Raw genomic sequence first — 6,429 nt, 5'->3', positions numbered from 1 at the left:
CGAGAAATCTATCCTGCTTAAGGGCATTCCAATGCGCTTAGCACCAATGTCCGTGGGTATACATCACCTACTCTCACTTCATAACAATAAAACATTCATTTGATAGACAATGGTATAAAAAATAGAGAAAAAGTAAAGCACTTCTGATTAACTGAAAATGTTTTAAACAGAAGGTCAATAACAATTTTTTTCTGAAGGCTTTTAACAAAATCATAGCAATCTATCTATCTAGGAAAAAGATATTTAATATGATTAATCTAATTCTATTTTCATTTATTATTTTTTATGAATTCAACGCGATGAATAACGAAAAATAGTTATAATGCACATTACATCGCCTTACCGCTTTACTAGGTATTTAGTTTCAAAAGGGCACAATTTCCAAATTGCCTTGAGAAGGCAATAATTATACCTTAGAGAAAGAAGAGAACAAGGCATCGAATCATCGCCTAATTGCCCTACTTCCCACGTTATCTAAGATCACAGAAATATTGGTCAAAAAAAGCTTTCATCATATCTATTTAAAATCAAAATACTAGTCAACAATTTAGATTCTTGAGCTACAAAGGCATAAATAACGATATTTTCCTCTTCTTAAATAATGTTTACTCCAGCCTAAACAACCACCACTCCACTACAAGAGCCATGTCTAGAGACATAAACACTCTTAAATCATGGTGCAATTTTATTTTTCTGTGTCTCAACATTTCTAAAACTGAAGTTTTGACAAAAAAATACGTTGCGGTCTTTTGTACCGTCCTTGAATTTGTAAAATTATCTGGGCCTGTTATAGAAACTCTTTAAAATGAATGCTACATCTAGCGAAAAATTTTCCCATGTGATTTCTCTGTTTCCAATAAATTTTTGCTACAATTTCATTTTGTCTGCTTTAATTATTCTATTAATTTCTTCTTATACTGTTCATAGGTACATGTGCTTTTTCTTCTCTAGAGTAGCTCTTTTTTTTCTTTTCTTTCTGCAAATAGAGGTTAATAGAAGCATTTCGATATCAATCAATCAATGAGGACAATTAAAATGATTTCTATAGTAGAATATAGTTTTATTTCATCCTTATCGTTCTTTTTATATTTAGTTATAGATAAATATCGATCAATCTATTTAGAACTTGATCTTCAATTGCTTTATTTCTTGTTAGTAGCATGTTTTATAGTTTATTTTATTTTCTTATATCAAATACCAATCAATAATCATTCTTATCGTAGACAACGACATCACTTCCGAAGTATTAAATATCTTAATCAAGCAACTTTTATGTAGTCGTGAAAATGTCGAATTTGCAATTAAAAGATGATGCCGCTTGCTTTATGCAAGCTATTAATATGTTTTCCAACATGTATCGATAATAAACTTCAACTTTCACATTCAGTATATTGTACAGTCTTTGGTTTGTATACAGGTGACAATAAATGAAATTGAATCAGCATGTGGTTCGAAATATTCTTCGAAGATCTAATGGTAATGAGATCTTCTTTGCGTTGCGAAGAAAATCTTCATTAAGTACCTGATTATATTTACACAAGAGTTGTAACGGTATTTCGTGACACATATTCATGAGGTATTCATCAATAATCAGCACCGACTCTATCAATGGATATTTCGTTTATCCACAGATAAATTTTTATTTGTTTGAAACCGAGTCACAGCACGTTCAGACAGCATGGTTTCTAGAAAAGTCGAAGCGCCTCGGAGCATAAAACGTTTTAAGTATGCCTCGGATGGGAGGTGCCTCGTTTCGTTGCAGTGAAACGTACGAAGTGACGTGGGTGCGGGGACGTAAAAAGTTATTTTCATATCAATTTTAATATCACGATAAAAAAATAAGTAGAAGTAAAAAACAAAGGATACTACACTCGAATGTGAATTCACGGAGATGAATCACCCATTATACAGGCCTGATCTGACACTGTTTGACTATTTTTTGTTAGCAAAGCTACAAGTCGAGTTAAGAGGTGGAATATTTAACAAGGACGATGAAATTAAACAGGCGGTGTACGAATAGTTTATTATTTAGCTGTTTCGAGATATTCAACTTCTTTTTCTTCATAATAGTTCACAGAATCGTTGCATTCTGATTCGTCATTAATGGCGAATCTCTGCAACTATTTTTGTTCAACTTCAAATTCATTTCTATTGCTATAAAGTGAAAAACCTCAAAAGATAACGCCCGTTTTTTAGATCAAAATTTCGTTGAATCCAAAAAATTTTTATCTTTTTTTTTTTGAATATTTAATGGTTTTCGAGTATTATACAGACCTTAAATTAAATTTGGCGGTTTTGATTTTCTAGATTCTGGGATGTTTTGGAATATTGTATAAGTCCAGCAGCTCTTAACAAAATTACGTTCGAGGATTTTCGAAATTTTGGGACTCAAAAGAAACTATGAGGAATTTGAAAAAAAACTGCCGCTACAAAAAATGTAGAATACAAAATTCTCTATAAATAAGAATACCAGGTATTTGTTCCTAGCCTCAAAATTTTCATCGTAAAATGGATTCATGTACTCAAAAACATTTTAAATTGTGGATAACTCGATTTCGACATAAATTGCCGGGATACAAAATGTGGAGGAACACAACATTCTGTACAAAAAAAGGTTTCAATTTTTTCCTAACCTTAAAATTTCCAGTATAAAATGGGTTTGAACGCTCAAAAATATTTTGAATCGCAAATAACTCGAAAATTACGTAATTCATATTATGTTTATATAAACTTCAAGTGCTTATTTGACCAATATAACTTTTCATCTCTGAGGTTTTCGAAAAGTCGAAAAATATGTTAATTTACCCGAGTAGAAAATAGAGATTGTAACCATCATTATGCATTATGATTTTTAGAAACTAAAGTAGTTTTTCAAGAGTTACAGTAGTTTCCATGTATGCCTAGCTTGAATTCTCACTGGCGGGAATTTGGCAGTGGAAGCTCCGACGTTGAGGGAGATTTACTCAGAAATAGTGTATCAAACGAAAAAATTACTCAAGATCTTTTTTGTATAAAATTTTGTGTTCCACTTTTTTTGTCAGAATAGTTGTTTTCGAATTCCTCTTGGTTTTCGAGTTATTCGCGTTTCAAAATTTTGTTGTGTTATAAGCTGCAAAATTTCGAAAATCCGTAATAATCAGTAATTTTGTTAAGAGCTGCTAGACAGTAACCGAAAACCTCTGAGAATCTAGAGAATTAGAAGCGCTGAATTTAATTTCCGCTTTAATCCCAATTTTCTTGTACTATTTTTAAAGCGACTTTGAGACTGAATTTTATATAATTGCTCTTGAAAATATCACTGATTTTACTGACTTTGAGAAAGGTGGTTCAGAGACTAGGTTCTTATGAAAATCTATGTTGGATGACGCCAAAATTCCTTCTAGATTTTAATGGTAACAAGGATGAACTCCAATTTTCTTAGAAAGTATCGATATAATTGCAAATTTTTACAATAACACAAATGCCGATAATTTTCAAATCGTTATCATTTTTAGAACTATATATTAAAATATTTCGCTCCATGTTATTTGTGGCGTCTCATTTTTTCTCATCGACAATGTTTATACTTTCTCCTATTACGAATTTGTTAATATCGTTTCAATAATTATGATTAAAAAAATCAATAAACATGAGAGAATCAACATTTACGCCGAATTATAAGAAATTAAATAGTTCGAAACTGGTCCTTGATATGGACAATTCGGTGAGATAAAATCAAAAAAGTCAATTAAAACCGTGTGATATTACCTTAATGACGATACCGTTGAACTTTTCTCTGAGACTTATTTATGCTTGAATCGAAAGCGACTCATGTCATTCAAAATTAACAAACTAATTTGCTTTATTTATATTTTTATCTCGGACCACCCGGGGAGTAATTGGCGTATTTTGTACAATTAAAATTAATGTGGGTGTTCCCAAATAATTTCTCTAATTAGTTTCGATATGAGTTATTCACTTAATTGTTTGTGAGAAGATACCATTTCATTTGGGTAATTACGACCGAACTACCAATTCTAGAACAAAAAAATAATATTATTCAATATGCACAGAATGTAATTGATCATAGTCTAAGTATTTACTTGATAACAATTATTACAAGGAACATTTTTTGTACGTAGTTTCTTCAACAAAAGTTTCGCTTGGTTCCTGTTGTTGTCGATTTCGATCTCTTGTGATTGAAATCGGTTTTTCAAAAGTCAACATGAACGAAAACAGATTTTGAGGTTATACCAAGTTCAAAAGTTGTCTTTTATTTGGTCAATTAGCATACCCAAGCTCTCAAAAAATGAAAAACTGGTCTAGTGCAAGATTATATAGAGGGTATCTCATAAATAATGTCAGTATACAAGTTAATAAATATATTAAGAGAAAAAGGAGTTGATAGTTCCGTCGAAAGAATCATCGAAAAATTATATTGGCGCCAAAGAGCGGGCGTTTGAATCAACGGAAAATCAACAGAATGCAAAATCTTAAGAGGAGTTAGACAAGGTTGCATACTCTCACCACTTCTGTTTAATTCATATTCAGATAAGATTTTTAAACAATCTGGACACAACTTATGATTTAGAGTAAAAATTAACGGTAAACTTATAAATACAATCAGATACGCAGTTGTGCTGTGTGAAGACTTGAATGGACTTCAATGTCTTTTAAACGCCATTGACAGAATGGTAAGAGACATGGGTCTAAACATTAACTGTTTTAAAACAAAATATGATGCACAGCTGCAAGTAAACCGACAAACGGTTTCAAATATCTTGGTTGCTACATTACTGAACAACCGGATCTCGATAAGGAAATAAAATGTAGAATTGAGGTAGCTCGTACAACACCCGGAAGCGGTCATATGGGCAGTTTTCTCATATGGTATCGAAGCATGGTTATATTGACGTATGCTTAAGATACCGTGTCTAGTTATGCAAACAAACGATGCAGTCCTTAACAGAGCAAATTCGGTTCGTGAGTTGGTAGATAACAGGCAGGAAAATAGCTTATTTGGGACACATAATGCGTGGTTGCCGGTTTAATATTCTCCAGTGGGTAAAATTGAAGGTCGTAGAGGAATTGAAAGGAAACAAGCCTCTTAGTTGCAGACTATTAGAGAATGGACTGGGATAAAAGAAGCAGGACAGTTATTTAGACTGGTTCAAGATAGAAAAAGTTTTGCCATGCTGATCGCCAACGTTAGGGGGACTTGATACGGCACGCTAAGAAAAATAAGAATACAATCTTCACTTTGTTTATTAAATAATCTTTATCATTAATTATTCTCCATGGAGTGTGATAAGGCGGGTTTGAGTTTCTTACAAAATTCTGTCTTTCAGTTACTAGATAGTTGCAGATTTATTAGTTTATACTTTAGAGTCCATATAACCTCATAAGAAGAAATCTAATGAGATCAGATAGAGATATATAGTAGGCTATTCCACTGCTTCCCTTCTTTCCATCCACCCTTTTGGTAATGTTAAAATATTGTGCATTGCAGTGATATGTGTCGATGTACCAAAAAATTTCTACTATCTATATTAGTGGTTATTTGAAGATAAGTAAAGAGCTATGTCAAATCAAAGAGTATTAAGTTGAAATTTCTGAAATAGTTAGTGATATAAGTAGTGAATACACTATTTACACTCATAATTACACTTTCAATAACTAATTGATCGTCTCCAGACATTGAAGGTAAACTATATTGTTGGAAATCCAGATTTAATGTTAAATTCACATCAACAAAAAATATATTGTATTGTAAATGTATTTCTCACAAAATTGACTACGTTTTGGGACCTTCATAACTATTTTTGTTATTTTCAAAATAAAATATCGAGCTCTTCTTTAAAAACTATAGATACAGTTTAATACATATCTGTGATCCCTTCACACAAAATTGCCACTTCGAAAGGGTACGGAAAGCATATAATCAAGGAATATGTAGAGGTGATAGAAATGTTGAATGCTTAGGACGTTAATGGAATGAAAACAGACGAAGGGAATATTGTGTAGCGCAGTAAGCAGACCCACAGGAATCTATGTAAGTTTTGGCGATAGAAAAATTCTATAAACAATAAAAGGCTAGATCTAACGTACGAACGATCTAACCTACGATTATCTTGAATGTTTTACTGCAAATGGATGTTATTCAAGAGTTTATCATTAGCCTTTCGTTATTTTCCAGTAGTGTCCTTATTTCATCAGTGAAAGATTTCTATGGTTAAGTGACAAAATTTCATATTACAAAATAAAATTCAAGAACAAAAGAAAATGACGATGATACTTTGACATTTTTTTTTTGGATCATGCCTCTATCTAAGACCTCCATACAGCAAGCTTTTCACTGACAAGGTCTATAGAAATTTCTTCTGCGGTGGTTGATTTTTAGATAAAGAAAAGATGCTTTCAAATGTGGGCCAAAACGTCAACATTGTTCTT

The sequence above is a fragment of the Diorhabda carinulata genome, chromosome X (genome assembly GCF_026250575.1).
Source record: "Diorhabda carinulata isolate Delta chromosome X, icDioCari1.1, whole genome shotgun sequence".
Lineage (NCBI taxonomy): Eukaryota > Metazoa > Arthropoda > Insecta > Coleoptera > Chrysomelidae > Diorhabda > Diorhabda carinulata.
This window is presented reverse-complemented; position numbering follows the sequence as displayed.